Below are 15,301 nucleotides of genomic sequence, written 5' to 3'. Positions count from 1 at the left end.
TGTCGCATTTAAGAACTTAAGAGAACCAAGTTAAATTCTACCATCTAAAGTAACAGTATTGTGGATTTTTGTCGTTTAATGGTCTTGTGGTAAATCTATATCAAGAATACTTATTTTTGATATAAAACCTGTGTGGTGTCCATCTGTAGTGTTGTCACTTGATTACTGTATCTGTTCACAAATGCTTTACACACTGCCTCGGAGATAAACCTGTCTGCTCGTGCCAAGCTACAAGGGGGTGAGCAGGGGTTATTTTAGGAGTGTACCCCTTTACCCTGACTAGAGGCGAGGGTCCCTATTTGTCACAAGTGCATACCTGTGCCAACTAGAGACCCCCAGGTCTAACAGAAGTGGTAAAATCCATCTGAACACTAGTGATTGTGGGACGTCAGCCGCACTGGAGGTGGTAAAACAGATCTGAACACTAGTGATTGTAGGAGCTCAGCCGCCCTGGAGGTGGTGAAGCCTATCTGAACACTAGTGATTTTGGGACGTCAGCCGACCTGGAGGTGGTAAAACCGATCTGAACACTAGTGATTGTAGGAGCTCAGCCGGCCTGGAGATGGTAAAACCGATCTGAACACTAGTGATTGTGGGAGCTCAGCCGCCCTGGAGGTGGTAAAGCCGGTCTGAAAACTAGTGATTGTGGGATCTCAGCCGTCCTGGAGGTGGTAAAACCCATCTGAACACTAGTGATTTTGGGACGTCAGCCGCACTGGAGGTGGTAAAACACATCTGAACACTAGTGATTGTGGAATGGCAGCAGGGCATGATAACCAAGCAGGGACGCACCCACTAGAAACCGGGGGGTGAGGTCAGGGCATGATAGCCAAGCAGGGATGCAACAACTATAAACCAAGGGGGGCGGGCAGGGCATGATAGCCAAGCAGGGATGCAACCACTAGAAATCTTGGGGTGGGGGGTGGGGGGGGGGGGCAAGGCATGTTCTCCAAGCAGGGATGCAAACACTAGAAACCCGGGGGGTTTGGGAGGGGCATGATCGCCAAACAGGGACGCAACCACTAGAAACCTGGGGGAAGCAGGGCATAAACTCCAAGCAGGGATGCAACCACTAGAAACCGGGGGGCAGCCGGGCTTGATCTCTTAGCAGGGATCCAACCGCTAGAAACCTGGGGGGAGGGGTGGAGGGGCAGGGCATGATCATCAACCAGGAATGCAACGACTAGAAACCTTGGGTGGGGGGGGTCAGGGTATGATGTCCAAGCAGGGACACAACCACTAGAATCCTGGGCGGGGGGGCGCAACTAACCTAACCTCCAGCTGTGGTCAAGAGCTCTCTGCTCCCAAATTTAAGATAGTCTTTGTATTTTCCGTATGTAGGAGGAGTGAGGGCAGAAATCCACTAAATAGGTAAAACAACATAAAAAAAGATGGGATGTGGGCGACCTGCTCGGGCTTCCAGCTATACTCTGACCCCAAAAGTCTGTCTGCCCCCTGCTAGGTGGGGTTTACTTCTTGTAACATCCCTTGTCTTACTACCCAAAGTTGTTTGGTAAATTCATGTAGGTGTTAGAAATCATGAAATTTGTAGGAGGTCTAGATATTAATCTCAGTGTGTCCACAAAGATGCCAGTTTCCTCCTTTTCCAAGATTTCTGTATTGTTAAGCACTTGTATATCAGTTGGAGGGGAAATTTAGAAAAAGAGCATTCCGATTGACCCAGGGAGCTATATTTTCCTTGGGCCATCTTGCTCCCGCGGGAGTGAGACTCGAGTGAGCGCTCTGATTGGCTGCCAGTAACATGAGAATAATGTTGCTGGCAGCCATTACAGGACTCCGATACTTAGTTTCCTGTCCTGAAGTTATAAAAAAAATAAAGATGTATGGGGCAGGGTAGGGATACCCTGAACCCCTAGGGCAACCCAGAAGGATCTCCTTGGGGGGGCCCCCCCCCCAAAAAAAGCCCACAAATGCCACGAGACTCTTGCAGACCGGAAACAAAAATGCAGCTGGCCCGCATTTAAGTAACTCATGGCCCGGGGAGAATTTCCAAATACAGGGGAGGTGGGGCCCCACCCTGAGCCATCAATGGCTGGGGACACCATCCCTCGGGGCTGGCTCAGATGGTTTGTCCTGTGGGGCCTAACCCTGTGACATAGCGGTTTCCCTGCCTGCACTGGTGTGGCAGGGGAAATCTGTGTTTGCTCTCGCTTGGCAGGAGCATTTTCAAATCTCCCCCCTGTGAGAAGTTGGCCTGGTATATGCTGTCCACTAGTTATAGTGGGCACCATTCACCAGTCCAAACAACCCTTATTGATGATTAGGTTAAAGACAACCTTTATTGAAAGCTATCCTAGTGGTAGCTATGGAGAGCAGCCTTCAGGCTAAGTCCTGAAGGAATGTAAAGCAGCTTGGTTTACCAGACTATAATCTCATGAATGACTAAATGAAAGGAGAACCACACAAGATATATACGTGTGTGTATATGTATATATATATTCACTGAAAAAACCATAGGTTTCACACATGTTATAGTTAGCTGGACATTTTACTGATAAAAAACCAATGAAATTCCCCCGTTATAGTTACTGTAGGCAACTATAACTCACGCGACCGTAATCCTCTGCTGATGCTAATACTGTATTTAGACACTTATTTGCCCATGTCTTCTTCCATTAAATTTTAGCTATACATATATTACAAATATTTTTTTTTCATAAAGACACATATGTCATCAGCAGAGGATTACGGTCGCGTGAGTTATAGTTGCCTACAGTAACTATAACGGGGGAATTTCATTGGTTTTTTATCAGTAAAATGTCCAGCTAACTATAACATGTGTGAAACCTATGGTTTTTTCAGTGAATTTGCAAGGTTTTTTAAATGCTAATTCCTAACTATAACGTGTGTGAAACCTATGGTTTTTTCAGTGAATTTGTACGGTTTTTTAAATGCTAAGTTACTTTACGCCATTTGTGGCGTGCGCGCCCACTTAACGCAGTTCGTTCCGTGCGCGCACGGTGCGCTTCGCGCACCGTGCGCGCACAGTGCCCACGTTACGCTAGATGGGCCATGAACGCACGATGCGCTTCGCGCACCGTGCGCACATGGAGGTCATATGATGAGCATCGTTGTGACAGGTAAAATATATGTTTTGTTTATCTCTGATGAGCCATTCACAAAAGGTGCCCTTCGGGCACCTTTTGCACACGGGGTGGGGAGAATGTGGATATTTTTTTTTTTATTATTATTTCTTACCGTACGCGTACGGTAAGCGTAATCGGCGAAATTTTCGAAAAAATTAAAATTGCCTTTTTTCACTTGGGGGATCGTTGGGGACTCCCTCGACATGGCTAGGTGCTTGGGAGCTGTGTAAACAGCCCCTTTACATGATTTGCACTTTGTTTTTCAACGCCCTGTCAGAGTGCGAGAGAGAAAATGGCGGCCGCCGCTTCCTGGTTTCGACCGATTCGAATGTTTACTAAGATCTAAGGGCCAATCAGAATCGCGCACGCCACCGTACGCGTACGGTAAGCGCACCGTAAGCTGCCACAGATATATATATTGATTTAAAGGCTATTTTCTCAGAATCTACTGAACAGATTTACACCAAACCTACAAAAGGCACTTCCTTGACCTGAGGACTACCTCTCTGCCAAATTTCAAGTAATTCTGTTCAGCCGTTCGGGCTGTAGCTGTGTCTAAAGGTCCTATGGAAAAATGCATGGGAAAAACGCGTTTTGGGACCCCCCTTTTATCTCAGCCCCCGCTTGACGAATCCCCCCGAGACTTTCAGGGTAGGAGCGGAGCGTAGCGCCCCACCTATTTTGAAAAATTCGCGAGGATTCGTCAACCGGCGCCAAAGTTATTCAAAATAGAATGTTGCGGATTTCCTAAGGAAACGTGGTCCTAATTATAACTACCTACTGGCGACCGCCAGTAGGTAATAAATATATATATATATATATATATATATATATATATATATATATATATATATATATATATATATATATATATATATATATATATACACACACATACATACACAATACACGTACCCCTTTGCTTATGTCATACCCTATTCGGCAAAGACCATATTATCATATCACACTGATTATAAGCAGAGAAGGATTCGTACAAAAAATATATGTATTTAATTTTATCAAAAATTGATTTTGAACAAGAAGTTTTAGCGTTATAGAGAACAGTGGTCCCTATTCAGGAGGAATACAGTGTGATAGATAACCATACACTTAGAATAGAATGTATGTCTTTTGTCCAGCCGGACAAGAATTTATTTTCATAGTATTTTTCAAAAGTAGTATCAAATAAAACATTCAAATGACAAGTGGGCACAGCCGTGACCAACAGAACACAAGACAGAACAATGAACACAGAATTGGCCAAAAGGCAAGCCAAAATGGGTCTGTACAGTTGTTCTCAGTATAGACAGACACAAATTAATCATTTAACACCGTTGCACAATGTGTTATAGCTTGAATCTAGTGCATAGGGTGTTTGGGTGTCGACGACGTTTCGATGCCACATTAAATATAGGGCATCATCTTCAGGACAAACAACTAATGCACTGCTGTCTTGATATTATATCACACCTTTTTTACAATTCTAAGGTGGCAGAGAGTCGACGGTTCATTATAGGCGCAGGTGCGCCAAAGCAGATGCGGCGATACTGCCCACGCTCACTGAAGTAATGCGATCGTGCATTCTCCAACAGCTGGCACACAGCACCCAACAGGACTTTCTGCCATAAAGCAAACAGAATTGATCCCGCTGGTGTCAGCAACTCCTAAAGTCCAGATGTTGAGCGCTCCTGCGCCTATAATGAACCGTCGACTTTCTGCCACCTTAGAATTGTAAAAAAGGTGTGATATATTATCAAGACAGCAGTGCATTAGTTGTTTGTCCTGAAGATGATGCCCTATATTTAATGTGGCATCGAAACGTCGTCGACACCCAAACACCCTATGCACTAGATTCAAGCTATAACACATTGTGCAACGGTGTTAAATGATTAATTTGTGTCTGTCTATACTGAGAACAACTGTACAGACCCATTTTGGCTTGCCTTTTGGCCAATTCTGTGTTCATTGTTCTGTCTTGTGTTCTGTTGGTCACGGCTGTGCCCACTTGTCATTTGAATGTTTTATTTGATACTACTTTTGAAAAATACTATGAAAATAAATTCTTGTCCGGCTGGACAAAAGACATACATTCTATTCTAAGTGTATGGTTATCTATCACACTGTATTCCTCCTGAATAGGGACCACTGTTCTCTATAACATGAAATTGCCCAAGGTCCCTGTAGGAGAGTAGGGTCTGCTATCCTATGGTCACCCCAAATTGTTGCTTTTTGCTTCACTGGTTTTTGACATATTGAGGCTGTGGTCCTGCCAATCAGACCCCCAGCCTGCTGTTCTCTCTACTAAATTAAAACTATGCACCCTAGGTGCATAACCAATTGGAAGTGGATCACCCTGTCAGCCCCTGTACCAGTGTACACTAGGTACCCAGGGCATTGGTGTACCCAAGGCCTGCCAAGGGCTGAAGCATGTATTATGCCACCCCAGGCTTGGCCTAACAATTTGACACAACTGGCTGATCACTCAGCTGGGGTAAGTTGGTGTAATCACCTCTTACTTAGGTGTAGTATACCTATACCTAACCTTAAATGGGACACCTGGTAACCTATAAGTCACTCCTATGGCAGGCCTTAACAATCCTGAAGGCAGAGTGCTTGGTTCCATGTAAGATGGTGCTCTGGCATGAGCTGAGCCTGTCTGCAGTGGTCGGAACAACTTCCTTCTACTGTTTCCAGATATCGTCATACCATATACTCTTAAGTGCATTATGAACCTCGCGGTTAAATGCTATCTTTGGTTTGGCTTTATCAAAACATGTCGAGTAAGGTGTCATACGAATTGGAATACTAACCCCTCGCCAATTCTGGCGACGGGGTTAGCATTCCACCCTTCTAGAGGGACACGACATGTACAGTACCTGAAACCCGGGTAAAATCAGACATAGCCTCAGCTCCACAAAATGGATGCTGCCACCACAGACACAAGTCTGCCCTCCTGCTGCTGGGAGTCCTTCCAGCTTGGGAGGTGTGGACAAAGGGTTTCCTGCCAGGGGAGGTGCATGCACCACCCCAGACAGGATTTTGTGTATTGGTCAGGTAGGGCTTGAAAGAAACCAGACATGCCTGTGGCTCACAAGGAGCCTCGGTGCATATGCCAGTTCAAACCGGTCCTGGGGCACACCAGTCCCGGGCCTGGGGCGAGCTGGACAAAGGATTGGGGGTGTAACCACCCCCCTTCCTGGTCCCACCCATAGGGAGGGACCTAGCAGGTAGTCCGGCCCCTAGAATCCGCTTAAAGGTAGGAGCTGTGTCCTAAGACTTCAGACATCCTGGAATCAACTTAACACTAAGAAGAAGACGGGAACTTCGACGCTCTGCTGCACAGAGGACTGAAGCAAATCTCCCCTGTGGTCAGGGAGTGACCACCTTGCTAACGCAAGCACCATCCAGCGAATCAACGTCTGCTTTGCCGCCGCCTCCCGCCGGAGCCCGAGCCCAGAGACTGACAAGACCTGGACCTCCAGACCTCTCATCGCCCGATCCACAGTCCCTGAAAAGAGGAGACCCGTGGAGGCACCGAGACACGTGGAGCCAGCCATCTTGAAACGACCACGACAAGCTGACAAGTGCAACAACCGAGGCTCCCTCCAAGTTGTGCTTTGGGATCTGAGAAGCCCAACACCCGAGCAGCATCTGCACCAAAGGTGAGCCCTCCAGCATCTCCACGATCTGCGTGGGGCCCTTCTGCATTTTGCCACTCGACGCGCCTAACCGGTTGCTGGCCCGCTGGCTAGTAGCCATCTTGGCGACGAACTTCAAGAAATACACCGCTGGTCTGGTTGCTCCAGACTGGCCCTTGCTCCCCTCCAAAGGAGCAGTCCTTCTGACCTTGCTGGTCGGAACCATCAGCTTATTTCATCTCCTACAACAATTGCTTTTGCCAAGGCTTGTTTGCTTCGATCAAGTCGCCGACACCGCCGACAGCGAGAGCCTGCGTGGGACAGCTCGTGAACCGACTCCTGGACGTCGTCGACCTCCAGGGACCACGTGGCTGCAGAGACAAGCTACACCTTTCTTCCTGTTTGCACCCGACATTGCCTGGTACCCACCTGGTGCCACGCTGGTCACTGGCTAGTGACTGTGAACACTGTCCCCTCTGCTTACAGGTCTTCAACATCTCCGATCCACTCTTGGATCCACTGCATCTCTCCCGGACCGACCGCCTGCAGCATCTTTGTCTTCAGGCTCCACGGAACAGATAGAAGAAACCCGACGCACTTCGAGGCCTATGCAGCCGCTTCCTGTGGGTGAGGTAAAGCTGGCACACCTGTGCCCAAGTGTAGTATTACATCTCTAGTGCCTGTGTTCCAAATCTTGAGTTCCTAGTCCATCCGTCCTCTTTGCAGTAACTTTGTACTTTCTACGCACCCATTGAAACCTATGGGAGCACGCGTGTGACTATTTGCTCTGCACACGCCACCCGTGGACCTCCTGGTCACTAACTGAAGTTAGCTCCTTGTAGGCCCAGCGATTATAGAGGCCCTAGGCCTTTTCCCTTTTCTGTTCGTGGTACTTATACCACTATTTTAGTATATGGTTTGAGCGGCCACCAGGGCCTATCCATATAAAGTGCAACTTCTGTGTATTCTACTGTAATCTTGTTTGACGATTTGTGCTCCTGTGCTCATAAAGAGACTAGGGGTTACTTTGAGAAATAAATACATATATATTTTGAATATATATCTGTGTGGTGTCCTTTCATTGGTATAAAAGGGGGTTGCATTTGGTAAAACAGCTGGCTTAACACGCTTCACGAGCTTAGCCTCAAAGACTGCTTAGCCTACGCTACCACTAGGGCAGCTAGTCCGAAAAGGTTGACTTACAACCACACCATAAGGGTTGCTTGGCATGGTACAAGGTGATCACTTTAACTAGTGAGCATCATATACCAGGCCAACTTCTCACAGTCCCGGTCTTAATTCCTTTGGGTTCCCTTGTTCTGTAAAATAGTACAAGAAGTTTTAGCAGCACAGTTTGTAAGGACAGAAGCCAAGTAAATCCCTTTATATATCTAATACATTGACAATTAGAAACTCATTTGTGAAGGGTGTCCTTGGTTCTATGATCTTGATCTCAAAAGCGTAACAGCCAACAGCCGACACGTGTTTCGTCACAACAGTGACTTTTTCAAGGCTTATGATGAAAAAAGTTTGGATTTTAAATGATGTTATCAGCGAAATAAGGTTCTCTATATTTGGGTGTTCGATGCTGAGACAAGCCACAGGAAGAGTGGTACTTTCTGATTTATGAAAGCAGAGCTCGCCTATTGGGTGACCTTGAGGATCGGACAACCATCTAATAAGTGATCCTGAAAAGATATTTGTGAAAGAATCTAAATATCATTGATATTTCTGTTTAAGATAAGTCTAGTAATTCTCCTAGCTTCGTTGTTTCTACTTCAAAGGAAACACCATCCCCAAGGAACTCTGTGTCCGAGTGGGTCTATTTGCCAAGGGGTCCTAATTTTGAGATACTGGTATTGTGAGTGTCCAAACTATATGAATCCCATGTGGGCTGTGATGGGCCCCTCATAAGATTTTCAAAATTCTCAAAAGACTGCAATGTGGGTTTCGGCGTTCACCTAAGTTAAGGGAACGCCGAAACCCACAAAGGATGTCTAGTGCTGGGGGTCGGGGTCCGGATTGGAGACCAACAAGCCTTGGCAACGGCAACCCACGCGGTGAGAGTATAACTGCTTCGGTGTGGTCCAGCAAGGTCCTGTGGACTCCCCAAGCGATGGAGAGTCAGGGCACGTCTGGAGCAACCAGGTAAGCCCGTTGAAAGGTAAAATACCCTTCTCAGGGACCCACAAGTCGACGGACAAGGGATCGCGAAGGGACCTCGAGAGGAATCACTAAATACCAGCCCACGGGTCACTCGAGGTGTGTAGGCCAGTAATCTTCAGTGGAATCACTGCTCGGGGTCTGGACTACAAGTAGCCCAACGCACAGCCTCAGGGATCGCCAAGAAGCATATGCTGCTGCAAATGTGCACGGTGTCCAGGGGTTTGGGTTGCACGGTCCCCACGAGGGCTTTGGATCTCAGGATTGCTGAGAGCACGGATCGGCCTCGGGGAAGCTTGGAAACTCACCTCCTGTGTTGCAAAGTCTTTGGAGTCCTTCAGGAGCTGCGTAGATGCAAATCGGACAGATGCGTCTTTGGTGCCTGCCTTGCAGGGTAGAACTCCTTTACTCCAAGGGAGATTTTTCGGTCATTCAACGTCGTGTAGATAGTAGAAGTTCTGGGATTCTGTAGCAGAGTTTTGTCCAGGTAAATCTAAAGTCCTGTAGTCAGGGGTTCCTACTTTATACCCAAGGAAGGGGTGGGACAAACTCTGGGGACCCACCTATGGGAGGGTCTGGACAGAGGGGTGGCTACACCCATATCCTTTGTCCAGTTTCGCACCAGAGCAGGGGCTCTTAGCCCCTGCAACCAGTTTGAGCTGGACTATGCACAGGGACACCAAATGTGCCCCCAGTGCATACATCATAGCACTCTTGGAGTGCACCCACCCAGCCCCAATACACTAAAGCCTGTCTGGGAGGTGGTCACACCGACCTCAAGAATTACCGCCCCATCTCGCTTCTCCCGTTTCCAGCCAAAGTCATCGAGAAGACCGTCAACAAGCAGATGGCCGCCTTCCTCGAGACGAACGGATCCCTCGACCCCTCACAGTCCGGCTTCCGAGCCAAACACAGCACCGAGACCGCCCTCATCGCCGCCACCGATGACATCCGAGCCCTGATGGACAAGGGAGAAACAGCGGCCCTCATCCTCCTAGACCTCTCCGCGGAATTCGACACGGTCTGCCACCGCACCCTAGTACGGCGCCTCAGCAACATCGGAATCCAGGACAAGGCGCTGGAATGGATCATCTCCTTCCTCGACGGAAGAACACAGAGAGTCCGCCTACCACCGTACAAGTCAGAGGCCTCCGAAGTCATCTGCGGCGTCCCCCAAGGATCATCCCTGAGCCCCACCCTCTTCAACGTCTACATGAGCCCCCTCGCGGCCATCGTACGCAAACACCACCTCAGCATAATCTCCTACGCCGACGACACCCAGCTGATCCTCTCCCTGACCAACGACCCCGCCGCCGCCAGAGCCAACCTGCACGAAGGGATGAAAGAGGTAGCCGAGTGGATGACGACCAGCCGCCTGAAACTGAACTCGGACAAGACGGAGGTCCTCATCCTGGGCTCCTCACCCTCCGCCTGGGACGACTCCTGGTGGCCTCCCGCCCTGGGCACCGCACCCAAACCGACAGACCATGCACGAAACCTGGGCTTCATCCTGGACTCCTCCCTCTCCATGACCAGGCAAGTCAACAGCGTCTCCTCGGCGTGCTTCAACATCCTACGCATGCTACGGAAGATCTTCTGGTGGATCCCCACAGAGACCAGGAAGACCGTCACCCAGGCCCTCGTCACCAGCCGACTGGACTACGGCAACGCCCTCTACGCCGGGACCACCGCCAAGCTCCAGAAGAGACTCCAGCGGATCCAAAACGCCTCAGCCAGACTCATCCTCGACATCCCACGATCCAGCCACATCTCCGGACATCTGAGAGACCTTCACTGGCTCCCCGTCAACAAGAGAATCACCTTCCGCCTCCTCACCCACGCACACAAAGCCCTACACGACCAAGGCCCGAGCTACCTCAACAGCCTAGTCAACTTCTACGCTCCCAAACGCCACCTCCGATCAGCCAACCACGCCCTCGCCGCCGTCCCCCGCATCCGAAGAGCGACTACAGGAGGAAGGTCCTTCTCCTACCTGGCCGCCAAGACCTGGAACTCCCTCCCGTCCGACCTGCGCCTGACCCAAGACCACCTCTCCTTCAGGAAGAAGCTGAAGACCTGGCTGTTCGAGCAGTAGCGGCACCCCCCCCCCCAGCACCTTGAGACCCTACGGGTATGTAGCGCGCTTTATAAGTGTCATTGATTGACCTCCCTGTAATAGGAAACCTATTGTCCAGGTCTCCCCTGCCGGAGTTTCATCCAGCAGCAGGAGGGCAGACTCGTGTCTGTGGCTGGCAGCATTCATTTTGTGATGCCAGGGTTCTGTTAAGCTGGTACTGGGTGTACCGATGAAGTCCTGTTTGTCCCTCTAGTAGGGTGGAATCATACCTCCCCCGCCATTACTGGCGGGAGGTATGATTCCAAGGTGTTTGACACCAAACACGACATGTTTCCATGCAGCCGTTTTAAAGTTAGCATTTACCACGAGGTTATAATGCACTTAAGAGTATATGTTATGTTATATTCCACTTGTAACGCGCTCGGCTACTCACGAGTGTCCCGGCGCGAAACCTGAGGGCAGACAGAGACAATCAAACAAAGAGAAATGTTTTAAGCTTCCATATAAAAGCTGCGAGCTCCTGGGTAAGACGAAGATCAAGGGGAAGGGCATTCCAGGCCCTACTGGCTCTGACCACCAGAGAGCAGCCTCCAATCCTCTGAAGTCTAAATCTCGGATTCAAGGCCAAGCCTAGAGAAGCCGAGCGCAGGGCCCGCGCCGGGACATAGAAAGAAAAGCGCCTCTGAAGATAGAGAGGACCCTGACCATGGAGAGCACGATGGGCCAGAACCAGAGATTTATATTTTATTCTGGCTGCAACTGGTAACCAATGGAGGGAAACCAGATGAGAAGTGACACTCATCCTCGAAGAGAGGCCCAGTAGCAGCCTAGCGGCTGTGTTCTGGACTACCTGCAATTTCTTAGTTAGGTAACCAGGGGACCCGATATAGAGAGAGTTTGCATAGTCCAGCCGAGAAAGGATCAAAGCGCAGGTGACTGTAACTCTGGCTGCCTGCGGAAGAAAAGGAAAAAACTTTCTCAGGGTTTTAATAAGTCCAAAGCAGCAGCCAGCAGTTTTCTTGATATGGGTGGAGATCAGCAGATTCTCCTCGAACCAGACGCCCAAGTTCTTGGTGGGCTGTCCCTTGGATGAGGGAAGAGGAAGCTCCTGTGGCCACAGCTGATGACGGAAATCGGACGGAAAAGTGCCAAAAAGCAGGATCTCAGATTTTTGCTCATTACACTTGAGCTGAGCCCCTGCCAGCCAAGTGAAGATGGAGCGAAGGCACTGTTGGGCCGCATTGACCAAGCTGGAGGCCTTATCCCAGGTGAAAAGCAGCTGAGTGTCGTCTGCATAGGCCAACACCTTAGCACCGAGAGCTTCAGCCAGATGGATCAAAGGCGTAACATAAATGTTAAAGGGCTAAGGGAGGAACCCTGCGGGACACCCGTGGTGACCACGCGGGGGGAGGAGTAGAATGGAGGGAGCCAAATCTGCTCAACCCTTTCCTCCAAAAAGGACCTGAGCCAGCCCCACACGGCCCCCGACACGCCAATCTCAGCAAGACGGATCAGCAGAAGATCGTGCAGGACCGTATCAAAGGCCGCCGAGAGGTCTAACAAAATCAGAGTGGCCCTACCACCAGCGTCTAGACACTTCCGGATGGCCTCCACAACCTCGACAAGGACCGTCTCAGTACAATGGCCCGACCGAAACCCTGATTGCGATGGGTGAAGGAGAGCCTCTGACTCCACAAAATCAGACAGTTGTTTATGCACCACCTTCTCACAAACCTTTGCAATAGCTGGCAGGAGAGAGATGGGTCAGTAATTGGCTGGATTAAGCGGGTCCAAGGATGGTTTTTTAAGCAGTGGCAGAATCTTAGCCTCCTTCCAGACCTGAGGTACCGCCGTGGACTGTAAGGAAAGATTAACAATCTGGTTGACTTCCAGATAAATGCTTTCTGCTACAGCTGCCAGTAGTCTAGCCGGGCAGGCATCTGACGGGGACCCCGATTTAAGTCCTCTGAGGATTTTAAGACTTTCCAGAGGGTGGACCGGGATAAAGGCGGACAACAGAGTAGAGGGAACCAGCCGCACAAGCTGCGACCCTGGCAGAACACGCAAGTCAGGAGAGAAGGAGGCCTGAATGGCCGTAATTTTATCGCTGAAGGACCCAGATGGTAGGCTGCATCACAAACAACCCCGGAATAGAGGTTCTGAAGGCTGCTGAGGGGCTCTGCTCATGCATGGGCACCCTCTCACATAAAACCCAGCACCCTGCCTTCAGGATTGATAAGGCCTGCCATAGGGGTGACTGATAGGTTTATATGCGCAGTGATATGGATAGATATAGGGAAACTGTATCTCAGTAAGGGGTGCATGCACCACCTTACCCAGGCTGCAGTAGCAGTCCTGTGGTGTCATTTTGGAAGGCTTCCCAGGGGTGGCATAATACATGCTGCAGCCGCTGGTAGGCCTCTGGGGTACCTATGCCCTGGGTACATAGTATACCATATACTAGGGACTTATAAGGGTACCCCAGAATCCAATCTGTGGTGTACCTAAAGTCATGCAATCAATTTAGAGAGGAAGCAGCTAGGCTGGGGTCCTTGCTAGCAGGGTCCCAGCCAGAATAAAGTCAAAAAACAGTGAAACACAAGCAAAAAGTGGGGGTAACAATAAGAAGCAGATCCTACTTTCCTACACCCCCTCCCCAAGCGGGAGCAAACACCAAGTCTGCTCCCAGCTGGCGGGTGCTTAAAAAATGCCCCTGTCTGCTGGGGGCGGAATTTTGATCTGTGTTCCTGCCCGCAGTGAAGCGTGCAGGAAACCAATCAAAAGATTGCTCCGGCTGGAAGGAGCAGCATCGGGAGCTGCTTCCTGCGGGTGGGAGCAATGCCGGCTCCCACTGTATATGGTGAGCTGGCTGGAGCCACGGGGTCCTTTGGACTCTCCCGCGGCCCCCAACTAGAGTATGGTAGGTGCTGTGGGAGGGCAGTAGGGCAACCACCTTTCATAGTGCGTGCCCCGAGAGATGGGGTGCGGCAGGGCAGAAATTGGCCTGGAATGGGGCCCTGTGTCCCCATCACCCTGAAAAATGCACTGGGCCCGAGGGATGGTATGCCGGGGGCCGAAATTGGCCCGAGTTGGGGGCCTGCACCCCCATCCCTTTGAAAAATGTGCCGGGAGATGGTGTTACCGGGCTGAAATCAGCCCGGGGAGGGGGACCTGCATGCCCCCCCTTTTCCCTAAACATAACGCTGGGGGATGGGGTCCCCGTACTGAAATCTCCTGGGGGGGGGGGGGGGGGGGGGAACGACTGATGCCCTCTCTTCTAAACATAAAGGCCGGACCTCCGGGATGGCGTCCCCGGGGTGATGATCGGTGATGGTAGTGAATTAAATGAGGCAGCAAAGGATCCCTTTTGAGGTCACTGGTCAGTCTCTGGATGAGCAGGGACTGGCCCCTGAACACAAACATTTCCAGACCTCCCCCAGCGCCCCTAAATCACAGATGGCTGCCTCACCCAGATGATGGTTTTGTTGATATGTGCCATTAGGGGTCAGAGGGCAAGGAGGGGGCTAAATGAGTTTTTAAAACATTGCTTGCCTATACTAGTGACGGACTAAACCAGGGCACGAGTCAGGGGTACATAGTGAAAATAGTGGGTGGAGAGTCAGGGGTACATAGTGAAAATAGTGGGTGGATGCCGTCCACCCTTCTAAGAAGTTGGGCCGCACAAAAATATGTTGAACTTGACCCAGTATAATTTGAGACACCGGGACACGTTCAGCAGCGCCTGCACGTTGTTTGCTTTCCATTCCCAGCACCAATGTGCAGGCAGCAAGGGGGCTTTTTTTCCCCCACCTCCAACTGGGCCGAAGTTAAGGGGCCATCTGGCCTCATTTGATCGAGTATTGGACAGGAGGCGTCCCGGACCTCGCAAATACACAGGCTAGGGAACAGAAGTACGCAGCTGATCTCGTCACAGGTACTTAAGTGATGCAGCTTTTTACTTTGTTGTACAAGTGCATGCACTGTAAGAGTGTCAGATGGGTTGGACTGTTCCAATACTTACACAAATAACAATTTAAATAGCACGACTTTATTTCTTGCATAGCTCTACTCATCCCAATGTAGAGTGTTAGAGCGCTTTACATAACATACACATTACCCATTCAAATTAAATCATGTAAGTGTGCAAATCAATGTAGAAGATGTGTTACATGAGACAGTCCGGGTTACAAGGTGTGGAGTCAAATACCCTTCATAGCTCACTGTGGTCTACTAGAAGGATTACAAACACAATTTAGCAACTGCAAGTAACAAAGGGATCTCTGTTCAAAGCAGTAATCCACTTACCGATCTACATA

The 15,301-nt window shown here is 49.8% G+C and overlaps 1 protein-coding gene across 2 annotated transcripts in view; it reads left to right on the top strand.

Moving 5' to 3' along the window:
* Positions 1 to 15,301, top strand: part of LRCH4 (leucine rich repeats and calponin homology domain containing 4) — a 553,531-nt gene that overhangs the window by 113,161 nt on the left and 425,069 nt on the right. The window lies entirely within an intron of this gene.

Source organism: Triturus cristatus, chromosome 12, assembly GCF_964204655.1.
Source record: "Triturus cristatus chromosome 12, aTriCri1.1, whole genome shotgun sequence".
Classification (NCBI taxonomy): domain Eukaryota; kingdom Metazoa; phylum Chordata; class Amphibia; order Caudata; family Salamandridae; genus Triturus; species Triturus cristatus.
Note: the sequence above shows the minus strand (reverse complement) of the source record. Positions and strands in the feature narration are given on the sequence as shown.